The sequence below is a fragment of the Triticum aestivum genome, chromosome 1A (genome assembly GCF_018294505.1).
Source record: "Triticum aestivum cultivar Chinese Spring chromosome 1A, IWGSC CS RefSeq v2.1, whole genome shotgun sequence".
NCBI classification, from domain to species: domain Eukaryota; kingdom Viridiplantae; phylum Streptophyta; class Magnoliopsida; order Poales; family Poaceae; genus Triticum; species Triticum aestivum.
Window position 1 is genome coordinate 43,122,841 of NC_057794.1, and position 16,893 is coordinate 43,139,733.

A 16,893-nucleotide genomic window follows, 5' to 3' on the forward strand; every position below is an offset into this window, starting at 1 on the left:
TCAACTAGTGTCTTCTGTGGGATTAATACCGTGCAAGCAGAGACGTAAGATTTGCACGAATAAGGGAAGAGGAGTGCCTTTTTCGGTTGCCGGTGTGGTCACCTCCACAAGTCGCGCCGATTTTCTTCTTTTTACCGGGGAAACCGATGTTCTGGAGGGTGCAGGCTTGGACGAACCCATGGCCAAATTGTTGACTATGTTGCCGTGGCTGTATGTCGGCGGAGGGGAAGCAGATCCGAGGCGGCGAAGGACGGCGTAGTAGGAACAGCTCCGGTGCAGTGGAGGGTGGCGAAGTTGGAGCGGCAGCGGTGAGGCGCAGGACGGCGTGGTTGAACTGGCACGGGTACGGACGGCTCGGCCTCGGCTTCAACTACTAGCCGTGGAGGGCGTTGCGGTTGAGGTTGCGGTGGACGACGACGTCGGGGTATCGGCTCCGGCGTGATGGAGGAGGGCGGCGGTTGATGGGTGGGATGGGGTGGCGGACGAAGGATGCCGGGGTTTCGCGGCTAGTGGAGAGGTAGTTTTGGTGCCCATGGAGTACGAATGGGGAATCAGACAGGTGGGGGGAACCATGTTTCGGTCTGGGACGCGCTTGTTTTTTGCTTTTTTGAACAGAAATGGGTCGCACTTGTTTGAAATTTGGGGAAAGTACAAACTTTGCCCCCCTCTTAAATTTTGGACCTACTGCGGGTCGGGGGTAGGATGGTAATCCCAGGTGTCCCAAATAGTGGGCGGGAGCGATTTCGGCCGTGCGCATGTGTGCTTAGGCGGCCATTGTGTATGAACGTTTTTTGGATGCGGTTGCACGGCGTCTAGATGAAGCTACAAACCTACCCCGGTTTAGACCTTTGGACGTCGGGCCGGTAGGTTTCACGGGTCGGAGTTATTAGAAATGTAATTTCCTTGTACTACCAAACATTGGTCTCACGCGGTTTCGGGCGAGTAGAGGCTCTTTTGGCGCTTTGTTCGAAATTTTGAAACACAAGCATTCACGTTTAGAGTACTCTTGAGCTATGAGGATTGACCTAAATATACAACGTTATATTTGACCTTGTATGTTTGAAAACCTCATTAAATTATCCGCTTCTTTTTGAAATTTTGACACTTGAAAATCCTATAACTACGATTATTTTGGAATGGAGGAGCTAAATTTGAATCTATTTTGTACACGACTACATATGCTATTATGTACAAAATCAGGGCAAAGATTGGCGCCCCCATAATTTAGGTATGGTTTACAAATGCCATGATATCAAATTCAAATAATTAAATGGACTTCATGTTGAATTTGATTTTTTTAAACCACCTTAAGTTGAATTCAAATGTATGCTAGTTCATAGGTAGTAGCTATTTATAATGTCCATTGTGTAACTTCCGTATGTATAATGTGCTTTACACACACAAAATGAACTATACTCACGTTTATATTCGATTGCTAAAGCGATGCATTGTCTGGAGTTCAAAATACTAACTATGTGGATCAATTATGTCGAATAATAACATAGAAATGCTCAAATTCGATAGAATCTAGATGTCTGATGGATCAATAACCGCTCCTTACGCGAATTGCAAATATCATGATCCCATCCTAATATTTGGATACAATTTATATCTTTAATCAATGTGTAGAGCAGTCTTTTACATGTAGTTTCACTCTCCATCGGTGGTCTCTCACACATGCTCACACACTCTCTCCCGAGGTGTCTTTCTCGCACACATGCTCTAGATATAACCCTCCCTCCCTCTCGTAACCATTTACAACTGTTTTCACTAACCTTTATCACAAGCACTCTTCCTCTCGCAAAACATACACACGCATAATCCTCATCGACCCTTTCTATATACATGGACCTGCCTACGTGTCTCATGTACGCACATTATCTTTATGCCTATCTCTCACGCATTGTCTCACACCTCTCTTCCTAATCGACAAGTATGATTCTAGCAGAGCATTCTATAGGATGCCCCTTAAAGTTAGGTTGGGTGAATAGTAATATCAGAGATAAGGGGGTTACCTTAGTCCGAGAACCTAGGGCTACAAATCCTAACCGGCTTTGTCAGTGGACACAGAGTCCTTCACAATTCTGCTATCTTTGTCTTGTACAACTAGTCATCCATGGGTCTTCCTAAATGCATCACGGGCCGCCCAATGTGGCGCAGGACGGAACAGAACGAAGGGCCTCACCTCGACCCACTGGACCTCACGTGGTGACACACCCTCTGCCCCCACGTCTCATTATCTTCTCACACCCACACATACCAACACAAACACCACACACACAGAAAATTTCTCCTGGTGCCTCTATTCCCTCCCTCCTTGCATATACACACTCAAGGGAATGGAATCTCTTGTCGTGACGTCATATTCGTATCTCTCTCTAGACCACTCTCATTTCTCGTGCTATCTCTCCCACGCCCCCCCCCCTGTCGGCCCCTCTATCCATGCCTCTCTCGAATACGTAATACACACACATACCTCTCTAGGCCCCGCCAAATGCATCAACTACACATTCACACATGTTACATCATGTACCCCATTGATCGAAAAAGCCCTCTCTTCACGTTTATTTCACATACAACATTCCTTTTGAATAAAGTGTGGCCAAAAAATTATTTTATAGTTTCAACATATATACAACATTACAAAGTTATATGGAGGAGTACGAACGCTAATTTGCATTGCATGGTGCCCACAATGATATTTATTCCGCACTGTGAATTTGTATATTTTTATACTATATACAAAGTTAGTCATAATAAAGAGAAACGAAGAGCATCTCTCTCTCCATCGCATACCCCCCCTGTACGCCCCTTTCACGTATGCACACAAAACTATCTCCAGGTCCTCTAAAAGTAAGCCCCCAAAAAATTCACGCATGTTTCATCTTTCTCTCACGATATATGCAATGACGATCATTGTATTTGAAGCGAAAGCTAGATACGTACATTGGACTTCAGAATCCACTCATTACGGTCACCATTTACGTTTAGTGGTTATTATGCAGTCACGGGCTCACCGTACAACTCTGTATTTGCTCATGACATGACTAGTTGACCAGTTAAACGCTCCACGTGGAGCCTCTAGTGTTGCATCACATTATCTCACTACCATCGTGCCCACCTGTCGACTTGTATCTACTCTACATCTACACTCTTATAAAATACATAAAATACACTCTTATAAAAAACAGAGTTGGTGATGATGGTGTGCCTGCCATCCTGCAATATAGGCCGTCCGATTTATATCTGACGGATAGGAAAGAAACTATGGCAATTTTGCAAAAAGGTACCCACACACCTCTCCACATTTGCAAATAAGGCCTTCCCTTGTTCATCCTTTTCTCTCACAAGATAAACAAGTCATACAAATGCATATTGATGTTACATGCAACGCACGGGCATCTTGCTAGTAAGAATGAAAACAAACGACAAAAAGATATTTGGACGGTGGTTCGAAGTCATGACCGCGGGCACAGCGGACAAGGTGGCCTTGTATTGGTATGCTGAGCCGTCTGTTTTAACACACAGGAGCTGGTGTGGTGATTATACACACATGCATGCATGCACACAAACTGCATCCACACAACACTCACACAAACACATGCACCCACACACGCACGCAACACTCACGCGTACACACGCAACCACGCACGCACGCACACAACACTCACACGCACACACGCACGCATGCATGCACACAACAGTACACCACACGACCAACACACACTCTCACGCTCAAGTGCTCAACCTACACGTGCATGCGCACACATCAGGCCCTAACAGACACATACACAACCAGGTGATTCCCGTGCACGGGCTGGAGCCTTGTCGCGCCTGCGTAAATTTGTGTTTATCTGACCTTTTGCCTATGCGAACTGACAGGTGGGACCCACAACGAACATGGTCAATTTAACTAGTCAACATGTCACCACGCAGACTATTTGGCCGGTCAACAAAGTGCAATCCGATGCTGAGCCGTGAGCAAGTGACCGTATAATCACCGCAAAACGTATATAGTGACCGTAATCAGCTTATTCTGAAGTTCGGTGACCGTATTACGCTTTTCTCTCTGTAGGCCCTCCAAAACTACATCTCTACACGTTCTCGCATGTTACATCTAACAACTATGCAATACAGCACTACTACTACACTCTAACACAATAAATCATATGTGTTTTTAGTTTTACTAGATATCATATTGTTACTTATAATTATTCAGTTTGCATACATTAAAATTTCCTTTGAAATGTATGGCCAGTATCATCTACCGCGCGGGAAAAATCCCGCCCTTTCCTGTTTAATCGGGTTTGTATCGATGGATCGTGCAAAACAGCAAAACTATAGTACTATACAGTACAAGTGAAAGTTCACTGGGCCATCGTGTCGTCTACTCCTCCGTCGTAAGAGTGGAGCGCTCGCTTTCATAAATCTTCTAGTCCCTTTCGCCGACTTGTGGGACATCAAGCTACCGGGTCCACGTGCCATACCGGAATACAGTGCAGAGCAGCCGGGGTGAAGCACCCCAGTCCTGGCGCCAGCGTAGTAATGAGCAATGAGGCGTCAAATCACAAAGCTGCACCTTTCCCGCAGTTAAGTTGGAGGGACGAAGCAACCATCATTTCACTCATTGCTGAATCCACTTCTCCCTCATCTTCTTCAACTTAACCATGTGTTGCTTCTGCCGTTGTTCTGCCTCATGTAGGACGCGGATCGGCTTGGTAAAGCACTAACACATGGGACCGCATGTTAGCAAACCGCTAGGACAACGTCCTCCGAAAATAAGAAACCTCCCCCGCCATCCGCGCGGCAAAATCACCTCCTTTTTACTAATCTCGATTCTATAATTTTTTAGATCAATATAATTGAGATTTGTATAGATAGCACACAGGAGCAAAACCAAGTGGTACGGTTAAGGGCATCCACAATGTGTAGCCAAATGTGAAAATAGCTTTTGGCATCGTGGGAACCATTGTGGACGGTGTTGCCAAAGCCAAAAAGATGGAACCGAAGCTCCCTGATTGATTGATTGAAGGAATAGAAAAATGCAACGTCTCTCCTCTTTCTCCCATGCTTGGATGCATGTAGTACAGTATAGAGCACAAAGTCTACTCCCCTGTCCCTTCTATCACAAATCACAAAGCAGCGAGGCATCAAATCACAACAGCACGGACGAATCAACCATCATTTCACTTTTCGCTGACTCCGCTTCTCCATCGTCTTCTTTGAGAAGCCATCTCACTGCATTAGTTATAGTAGTACTAGTAAAGGACTTCCTAGATGCAAATAAGGCGGTTGTCTCGGCTTGCAGGCGGCACTTGCGAACGACTTACCGTGGTCTCCTCAATGGTGTTCTTCGTCGAACGCACTTCGCCAAACCACCAAAAAAACATCGTCGACGTCACCGCAATGGGGAAGGAAGTCAAATATAGTTACTACTCCCTCCTTCCATCTATATAGGGCCTAATGCATTTTTCAAGGCTGCCGATTAATAGTACATGAGATATATAATGTGAAAATTATATCATTGTAAGCTTCTTTCATGTACGAATTTGATGATATGCTTTGTGTAACTTGCATGTCATATATTATTGCTCCAAAACTTGGTCAAAGTTAGTCTCAAAAAACATATTAGGCCCTATATAGATGGAAGGAGGGCGTACCTCCATTTTTTTTGTACACAAGGCCAGTATATCAAAATTACAATTTGCAAAGGGCCACTAACACTAATCGAGGCAAAATTGATGGGGTTAGCAACCAAGGACATTAATATCCCCTACATGCATGCGGAAGTGAGAAGGTTGGTTTGCATGGCGCTGCATTAATCAAGCGATGAGGAGTGAGATGGTTAGCTCTTTGGTCTTTGGAGAAAAAAATACTTATTAATTGACAGGTGAAACAAGGATTTGTATCGATTAAATCCCGCGAAGGAAAACCCATCCTTTCTTTTTTAACACTAGTACTCCTAGTGCGTATGTACTTATCCTGTTTGGGTCTAGGCCTTGCATTGCCAAACTTCACCACACATTTTTTCCAAGCTTTCCTAAAGTTTTCAAAATGAGAAGGAGGTACACTTGCGCACGGCTATCGCGGTCGCACCGCACCCTCACACGGTCGCTCCTGCACGCCGCGGTCGCACCGCACCCTCACACGGTCGCTCTTGCACGCCGCAAACCCAACCAAGGGAACGCACCCTCACTGACATGTGTTGTCGCATGGGAACACACCAAACTCAGCCATCCTTACACTGACACATAATTTTCGTTCATAGAGTATGTTTATCCAACCGCATGTTGGGGAGTATCCGTACGGCCCGTGTGGTGGTCTGTTGGGGAAGAAGAAGAGGTGAGGAAGAAGGAAAGAAGGGTTAGGAGACGTAAGATATTCATCCAACCGCCTGAAATGGTAGACTGACCCAAGTCAGGTGACTTGCATAACAAATATATGTTTTTACACAGCAAAAGATCCATAAAAACAACAACATAAAGAAAAACTATCACTGCTCGCGGAAAGAGACGACCTCGTCGTCTTTGGCTGCCGGCGCGAACCAGCCGTCGCTGCCGACGTGTGTCTCCGCACCGTGGTTGTCCTCGGCCTCCAGCTACTCGTTCAAGCGGAGCATGCGGGTGCTCTGCACGGACGAGAGCACAGCCTAGTTCAAGTCGAGGACGTCCGATTCCGCCTGCAGGAGGGCCTCGATGGCAGCGGCATCTAGGCGCTCCGCGTCGAGTCAAGCCTCCGCCGCCCGGTTCAAGTCCAGGACGTCCGGTTCGGCCTACAGGAGGGCGTCGATGAGAGCGGCATCCGCGCGCTCTGCGTCGAGTCGAGCCTCTGCAGCCTGGTTCAAGTCCAGGACGTCCGGTTCTGCCTGCAGGAGGGCCTCGATGGCAGCGGCATCCACGTGCTCCGCCTCAAGTTGACCTTCCGCCGCCCGGTTCACATCCACGACATCCGGTTCCGCCTGCAGGAGAGCCTCGATGGCAGCGGCATGCGCGCGCTCCACGTCGAGTTGAGCCTCTGCCTCCCGGTCCTACTTTAGTATCGCCATGTTGAACCACTAGTCCGCCTGCACCATGGGGGACTCGGACGCCGGCACGAAGTCGACGTCCATCGTCTCATACCCATCGGGGGCCTTCTGCGCCGCGACCTCCGCCATGAACATTGGATCGGCTTCCTCTTCCTCGTAGCTTGGCTCCAGAGAACTCGGGGATTGGCCCGCCGCAAAGCGAGCTTGGGAACGGAGGTCTGTGGCGCCGACCGCCGCCGCGATTTCTGCACGGTGCTCCGGCATCAGCATCTTGTAGTAAGTGATCTTGCGGCGCACCATGGCTTTCCGGCGAACTAGGGGACGCTTGATGCGGGCTAGGGGATCGAAAGGTGGGGGGATGGGCTGGAGATTTGGTGTGGTTTTAGGGCAGTGGCTGGCGTAGGCCAAGCAGCGAAGGTTCTGGTGTGAATAGTGGTTCCGGTGACGACCGATCAATCGGTTTTGACTGTACATCGCTCTTGTCGAGTTCGCGTTGCAGCCTGGCACGCTGGACCCTCCACGTCGCTCACCAAATGGAACGCGCTTCGTCTTGCATTTTCGCTCGCTTGTGGGACCGCAGTTGAGAGCAAACCGACGTCCCTCCCCCTCCCCCGCCCGCGTCATTTATTATACCACCACTTCCTCCGTTTTATGCTGAGTAAATAAAAACAGAGGGAGTATACTACGGATGAGGATCCCCTGACGTGGCCGAACCCATTGAGTAACTGACATGCGGGGCCTAGCAAGCATGGGGTCCGCCAGTAAGTGACCAAAAGGGAGGGTAAGGCAGGGATACCTACGTTAGAGGATCCACTTCCACTATACTACTTTGACCAAATGTTAGAGTAATAATATATGACATGCAACTTACACAAAGCATACATGGTCTAATGCATTTTTCGGGGCTAACTTTGACCAAATGTTAGAGTAATAATATATGACATGCAACTTACACAAAGCATACGGTCAAATTCATATGTGAAAGGAGTTTCCAATGATATAATTTTCACATTATACATCTCATGTACTATTAATCTTGTCAATAGTCAAATTGGAAACCATCTCGAGTACAAATCTAGGAGTACGTACGAATCTAACAATATTGATTGGCGTTGTTGAATGTTGATACCTTTTTTTATCAAAGTAGATATACTTTGACTACACATAAAACTTATATGTAAACTAGAAAGGATAGGAGGGAGTATATTGTACGTTCAAAAACGAAACGAACATTGAATACCCTTTATATATGATTTGCGGATGCTATGATCACCGGTTCAAAATTTTGAATCCGCCTTAGGTATCACGTGCCCCCACTCGTTCCCTCTCGATTTCTCGGGGTCCGAAGATCTATTGAAAGAGGAATAGGATGGGTACATGCGAATGATACTCGGCGGAATGTTCAAATGAGGCATGCGGGAGGATGGACTCGACTGGAGGGCGACATGATCGATGGAGAAGAGGGTTGGAGAGGAATGAGAAATAAGCAAACACCGCATGATTATACTTGAACGGCTCAAATAAACAATAAGTTGTCTCGCTTGGCCTACATAGTGAAAGGCCTAATGCGCAACGCAGAGCACTGACGCTCGAATATGGCCGGGAAAACAGGGAAACAGACATGTGGGGCACACCCGTCGGGACGATGTACCGCAGACTAGTCCAATGGAGGAGTTGGCCCACGACCTCCTCGCCATCGACAACCGTTCATGTGGGTCGTTGGGGCCAACAACGGGACGCAGCTCCAGCACCGCCTCTGGACACGGCGACCGCGGTGAGCGACACGCTCATATCGTCGCTAGACACGGTCGGTTTCAGTTTGCCGAGGGTGGCGTTAGTGCTGTGGCACGACCAACGGTATGTTTGGTTTGTGCCCAAGGTTGCCCCATCAAAGCATTGGGTAGCCAAAATTTTGGTTGAGGTATTGGTTGCCCATTATTTGGCCGACATTGGCAAGAAAAATGAACTTGAGTTGGCTAGAGTTCATTGGCATGCCAAAGAAATGGCAACCGTCCAAACAAAGACCAATCTTTGGGTCATGACCAAAATTTTGGTTGAGGTATTGGTTGCCCATGATTTAGCCGACATTGGCAAGAAAATGAACTAGAGTTGGCTAGAGTTCATTGGCATGCCAAAAAAATGGCAACCATCCAAACAAAGACCAATCTTTTGGTCATGACCAAAATTTTGGCAAGGTGCACTTTGGCCACAATCCAAACACACCCCAACACCCGGCTCGTCGAGGATGCACGGGGCGCCGCAACGCGTCCGCGGAGTGGTGTAGCGCGGCCAACTGCATCCTCTGGACCTGAGACCATGCTGGGTCATCTTGCTTTTCCAATGACATGCGGGGATCGCATGTGAGCAAAGGGCATCTCCAACGTTGCCATGACCACAGCTGACTACCCTGGCACACCAAAACCCTCATCCCTCGCGCCGTCGCGCGGTGCGTTCCCAGCCGGCGTCAGCTGCCCGCATTCATGCCGTCCATTCGTACGTCATTAAGAGGCTCGATGCCTGCGGAACCAACTCCGGCGACTTAATGACGCACCCGGACGCTTGGCCTCACCGGAATGCGCTACTTAAAGTGACAACGCCCAGCTAACCTCCACACCATAGCGCATCGTCCTCCTACCTGGAACCACATCCGCCATCACCGCAAGCGCGAACGCTCTGCGGGAGAGCTTGTCTTCGGGGATGGAGCTCGAGGTCGCCGCCCTCGCTCAAGTCTCCGCACAAGCGGTGGCCACGCTAGCGGCCGACAACGGGAGCACCGTCAGCCACGCGTCCTACTTGCCGTCGTCCAACGTCCGGCACTGCCGAGGTCGGGGACTCCTACGAGGATGAGTAGGGCATGGGAGGCTGCAAGGCATGGTGTGCCAACTGGCCGGTCCGTCTCCCGTGTTCTACTTTTCCTCGCTGGAGACTGCACCTTCATTTCACGGGTCTTGAACCCCGCCCCCGTACATGGAGATCACAGATGGAGGACGTCGGTCGCCGCCGTAGAATAGGTTTAGGGTCGGGTTTCTTTTTTTGTCCTATATAAAAGTTCGAAATGTAATGAAAATCTGCCGTGTTTGCATTAATCTCAGCCGGTGTATATGAACTTTCACAATAATAAACATATTGTAGGAGTACTAGCAAGATGCCCATGCGTTGCACGGATGATCAAGATCTTGTGGGAGAAAAGGATGAACGAGGGAAAGCCTTATCTGCAAATGTGGAGAGGAGTGCGGGTAAATTGTCATAGTTTCCTTCCTATCCATTAGATATAGATCGGACGGCCTATATTGCAGGATCGGACACATCTTTCTACATCTACGGGAACCTACGAAAGGATTAACATAAATTGCCTCTCTCTCTCCTCCCCTGATTTTCATGGTGGTGGGCCCCTCCCTCCCCCCAATCTACAATCAACAGCTCACACATTTCACATTGCGTTAATTACGTAACTGGGATTACGTAGATGTAGCATTACTTGTCCTAAAAAACCCAACTAAGCCAACCTCCCAGCATATCGCGCGGGAAAAGATCCGGCTGTGCCGTTTGTCAGGACCCCGATTCCAAAGCCACAACGATCTAGCATGTAACACATCATATCACTTTGCGGCCTCACGCACGGTATTCCCACGGGTGCCACCTTACCTGGCCCAGGACTGTTTGCGCCTTTTGGCTCACGTATATGATAGTGTCGCTAGCATCCATATGACAGAGAACCCGGGCCGACATGGCTAGTCGTGAACCCAAAGCGGCGCTAACCCATGAGGACAGGCATACATGAATCACATCAAGCATGTCGGTCATCAACGTGTGAATCCGGGCTGTAGCACTGGGCTAACAGGACTCCGGTAACCCGGGCTGTAGCAGGCTAGGCATGACTCCGGAAGTCACCGCGTGACATTTCCCCGAAGGGACAGACACAGGAACGAAGTGAAACACATGCCGGCCAGTCAATTGTTCCGAGCAGTAGTGCTGGGCTAGCAGGACTCCGGTGAACCGGGCTGTAGCGGACTACTATCGCTCAGAAAGCACTAGACCACATTTCCCCATATGATAGGCTGCCAAGGATAAACAACTAGATTGTCGGATCCCACTCATACCAAGCATTTCAATCATACACACAATATGCCCGATATGAGTACATACAACATGGCATCACAACAAGACTCTACGACTCAAGTATTTATTAGGCTCCGAGGAGCGAGATATTACAAACAAGGGTCTCATGACCCAACATTCAGAGCATCCAAGTCAAAGCACAGGCCGAAGCTTAACATGTCTGAGTACAGACATCTACAAATGAAAAGGCTGAGAAGCCTGACTATCTACCAGATCCTGCTGAGGGCACAAGATCGTAGCTGAGGTATCAAGCTAAACATCGAAGTCCACACGGAACTACTAGCGAGACTGACGTCTCTCTGCAAAACATAAAATAAGCAAACGTGAGTACAAATGTACCCAGCAAGACTTACATCAGAACTATCTACATATGCATCGGTATCAATAAAGGGGTGGTGGAGTTTAACTGCAGCAAGCCAGCTTTGACTCAGTGGCTAACTTGAACTACGACTGCAAGTAACTCTTTTGAGGTGGCGCACATGAGTCCACAAATTCACCATACCAATACACCACTATGGATCCGCTCCCGTCTCCCTGCGAGAACGCCATCCATAGCACTCACGCTTATCTTGCGAGTTTTAGAGTATCCACTTTCACTTGTCTATGAACTATGCAAGGGGTCCAAGTTTCCATATCCGAGGAATCCGGCTATTCGAATAGATAATGATAACCCTGCAGGGGTGTACTTCTTCACACACGCTCCCACCACTTACCACCATATACACGTCATGTATCTCGGCAACCTTCAAGCGGAAGCCTGGCGAGGGTATCCGCCACGACCTACCTAAACACTTAAGTACCTAGTCCAGGTTTATCGCCTATCCAGGTTCCATCCGCAGGGAGTCCGGCCAAGGTTTCCACATACGGCCCCGAACGATGTGAACAGGGTTCCCGAGACACCAAACGGGCGCCCGGTACACCGTGCCACGGTGTATCTACCGCAACATAGCCCACCCCTAGGGTCAGCGCTACGCACGGCCGCCAACACATAACCTACAAACACCAAAACTAGTTGCAACTCCTGGACAAAGTACTAGGGTGATTAAGAAGCCGAGAGGGTCAATTAAGGATCCCAATGAGTGGTAGTAGCTGTTCATGGATCACAGACACAGAACTCAGTTCCTAAGGACGGCTGCAATGAGACAACCCACCATGTACTCCTACATGGCCTCTCACCGCTACCTTTACCGAATCGTGTTCACACACTTAGCTCACACACAGTAGGACATGTTCATCATTGTTCCAATTCACCCCCGATGAATCAGACCTGACTCAACTCTAAGCAGTAGCAGGCATGACAAATAAGCATGAATGAGTAGGCACATCAGGGCTCAAACAACTCCTACTCATGCTAGTGGGTTTCATCTATTTACTATGGCAATGACAGGTCATGCAGAGGATAAGGGGTTCAACTACCGCAACAAGTAACAGATGAATCGTTGTTGTCCTAATGTAGTAAAAGAGAGCAGGAGCGAGAGAGTGGGCTTGTATCGGAATGAACAAGGGGGTTTGCTTGCCTGGCACTTCTGAAGATAGTATAGTTCTTCATCGGTGTCATCGAACTCGTCGTCGGAACCACGTCTATCGAGAGGGGACAAATACCGGCAAACAAAGAGGAACACAATCAATGCAATGCAACAATTATGATGCATGATAATGTCATGGCAATATGTTGTTGATTGAGCTAATGCAACTAGCAACCATATTAAATGAAGTTGGTTTGAACCCTAGGTTCAAATTCAAACTCCATAAGTGAGAGTTTAAATTCCATTTATGTGAATTGGCCTAAACAGCAGCCATAAGTTGCTCTAACATGCATGAAAATGCCATAAACAGATTCCTTGAATTTTTCTGATAATTTTTCATATATAATTTATTTCATTTGGAGTTACGGTTGAATTTCTATGATTTTTGGAAGTTTTGGACATTTTCTGAATTAAATAAATCATTTCTAATTTATTTAAAATCCAGAAAGCATTACTGCGTCAGCCTGACGTCAGAATGATGTCAGCAGGTCAACAGGGGCTGGTCTGGGTCAAACCTGACCAGTGGGACCCACTGGTCAGTGACTCAGTCCACTAACTGAGTTAGTTAGTGTTAAACTAACCCTAACCAGACTGTTAGCAGGGCGGGGCCGGCATGTTAGTGTCTAGTTTAGTTAACTAAATTAGTTAGCTCTAATTAATCTCGAGTTAACTAATTAGGGGCTTGGGCCCACATGTCAGAGGCTAATTAAACTAACTAAATAAATTAACACTAACCTAGGTTAATTAGCAGGGCTGGCCCCACGCGTCAGTGACCCAGGGTGGTCAAACCCTGGTCAAACGGGGTCAAACCCCCAGGTCAACTCACCAGAGTTGACCCGCGGCTCGTCGCCGGCGAAGCTCGAGACGGCGAGGGCTCGGGATTTGCCCACGGTCGACGGTTTGGCGCGCCGTTTGCGGCTACGGATTGCTGGCACACGCGCGCATCCATTCCAGCAAGGAGCGGTAGCTGGGATGGCCGGAGCTGACGCCGATGAGCTCGGCTGCGGTGGCCGGAGTACGGGGTAGCGCGGGCGCTGGGCTGCAGTGCTCGAGCGAGCCAACGGAGTGGCTAGGCAGCCTCCTGGAGGCGTCAGGAGCATGATGCGGTGCAAGGTCATGGCTGGGTCGAGCTCAGGCCATGGTGGCGACATCGCCGGCGGAGCTGAGCTCTCGGGCTCGATGGGAACGGCGACTAGAGAGGGAAATAGATCACGGGAAGAGAGGGGTTCGGCGTATTGGCTCACAGCGAGTGCATGGAGCGCGAGAGCGAGGTCGGGGACGCCCGGTAGCTCCCGAATCGACAGCGAGGATCCACGGCGACAGACGAGGGGAACGGCGGTGTTGGCGGAGTCCAGGGGCTTCAGGCACCATGTGGCTTGGTGAGGAGGAAGAGGGGAACGAGGCGGAGCTCTCGGACGCGCCATGGGAGCAAGGGGGTGGCTGTGGCCGCGCGAGCGCTGGTCGGCGGCGACGGTTTCGCTCGGTTGAGCTAGAGGGAGAGAGCCAGGGGAGGGGAGAGAGAGCGGCGAGTGAGGGTGAGGGGACAGGGGCTTCGGGCCATCTCCGTGGCGTCGCTAGAAGGGGTCGGTGAAGCAGGAGGTGGCCAGAGTAGGGTGGAGGTGGCGCGCGCGTGGCAAGCACACGCCCTCGTCCTTCTGGCGAGAGGAGGGAGATGACTGGCATCGGCCAGCTGGGCTGGGCCGTGCTGGACCAGGCCAGGTGAGCGCCAGGTACAGTGCCCTCTCTTTCTTTCTGTTTTTGTTTTCTATTCTTGTCATTTTGTTTTGATTTAGTTCAAAGACCAAACCATTTTCAAAATTCATGAAAATAATTGTGTGAACTAAATGGACTTCTCCAAAGCTACACAACAATTTTCAGAATTATTGAACATATATTTATTATATAATAAATATAGATCCAATTCAAATAGTTATTGAATTAATTTCAAATGCCCAAAATAAATATTTCTGAAACTCCAAAAATATTGGTTTGAATTTTACCTCTTGCCAATATTTTTACAGAATAACAGGAACATTTCCTTGGACTCATTTGAAAAGATTTTTAATGTTGATTATTTCTGAAGTGATTTCTGAGGGTTTTGACAAACCTCAATTCAACTTTCAGAAATTTTAGACATGATGCATGAGTGCAGATGCAACTATTTCACTCAGGTACTCTAGGGCTATGACACCGTTTTAGTCGGGATTACCGGATTACTAGTAGTAGTATCGATGGATCACGCGAAGAAACATGTTTTTTTAGGGGGCGAAGCACCTAGTTTAAAAGGAAAAATGCGGTACACTCACAGCACTCCTGTCGCGGGCGCATTGCACCCCACACACGTTCGGTCCTACACACGGCTCACGCAAACGGAACGCGCTTCGGCTTGCCTCTTCACTGACATGTGGGACTGCACTTGGAGAAACCGACCATGCGCCAAACTCCCCCCGCCCATATCGCGAAAATCCTCCCCCCCCCCCCACACACACCCAAAAATTCCCCCCAAATCCGATTCAACCGCCCTTCGGCCAACTAGCCAATAATATTCCCCAAACCCCCATCCCCCTGCCCCCCTCCACTCCATTCGCTCCGCCAAAGACGCCCTCCCCGCCGCGCCAATACATCGGCGCCGCGGTTCGGCGATCCTCTCGCTCCCACAGTACGCTCTCGTAGACTGCCGTCCTCTAACTGCGCCGCCACCTCTGGCTATGTTCTTGTGGAGGCGCACGGCGGTCAGCGCCGCCACCGCTGGCGACGTTCGTGTGGAGACGCACGGCGGTCAGCTTCTCCCACGGTACGCGCATTCTAGACTGAGGCCCCGTTCATGTCGGTGTAGCGCTGAATGTTAGCTGATAGACGTTGTTAATCTCACTGTTTGCCAAAGTAGTTTACTGTCAATATGCTCTGCTTAAGAAGCTTCCTTGCCCTGTTCTGCACTCAATCTGCTTAGCTGAGATGGCATGCCAAGGCCGATTAGTTGCTAAAATATCCTGCCATATATTTATTGTGACGTAGATTGCCATGGTCTAGTAGCCAATCTGTTAGCTGAAATAGCTCTACACCGTTTTATACTCGATCTTTGTTACTGCGATGGCCTTCGATAGTTCGATGGCTGTGTGCTCGGCCTCATTGACTGCTAAAACAGTATGTCATAATTTGGCACTCAAATCTGTTTGTTGAATTAGCTTTACATATATTTCGTTACTTAGATCTGCTCGTCCAAATATCTTGCCATAGCTTTAGACATCGACCTAGGTATTTTTTTTCTGGACTTCATAAAAAAACATATATGTTTTTCCTGTAATATCTAGTAGAAGAACTAATTTGTATGTCTAACAGATGGACAGGACTTGGATAACTTCTGCTCAAAGATTCTCCGCTACATATGTCGAGGGGGTTGAAAACTTCATGAACTTTATCAGAGCTGAGTACGGTGGTCCGAAATCAGATGTGCTCTGCCCATGTAGCAGTTGTATGAATTCAGTTACAAGACCCCAGTCAACTGTGCAAAATCATCTACACTTGTATGGGATGTCGGTCACATATACTAGGTGGGTTCATCATGGTGAAGTTGTGAACGTCAATGTTATTGACTACGTGGAAGCAGCAGATCACTATCTTGATTTGCCTGATGCTCAGGTGGAAGAGGAGGAGGAGGTGGTGGCGGCGGAGCCAGTGAGTTTGACCAACATTGAAACAATGCTACGAAATGCTCGTGCATTCCGTGAACTTTCACCTGCAGAAGAAAAACGGTGGGCCCGCATGTTGGAACAATGCATCGTTGCTGTCACCCCAGGAAATAAGTTGTCAGTATTCTCAGCTATGGTCACCTTTCTTCAGGTGAAGACATCTGAGTGGATGACCAACAAATCATCTTATGCGATGTTGGCTGCTTTTCGCGAATCTTTCCCAGATGCGTCTGAGCTGCCACACACCTACAGTAAAATGAAGAATTTCCTTCGTGCAGTTGGAATTGGATATGATATGATCCATGTTTGTAAGAATAATTTTGTTCTGTTCCGGAAGGATTATGCCAACTTAAGTGAATGCCCGAAATGCAAATCATCAAGATGGAAAGATGGCGATGCTGTGAAGAGGATTCCTCATAATGTTCTAAGACATTTTCCAATTACACCAAGATTGCAGAGGTTGTTTCATGATGCTGAAATAAGAGAGGATGTACTGTGGCATTCTAGGAACCAGGAGTACAGAGATCAGAATGTA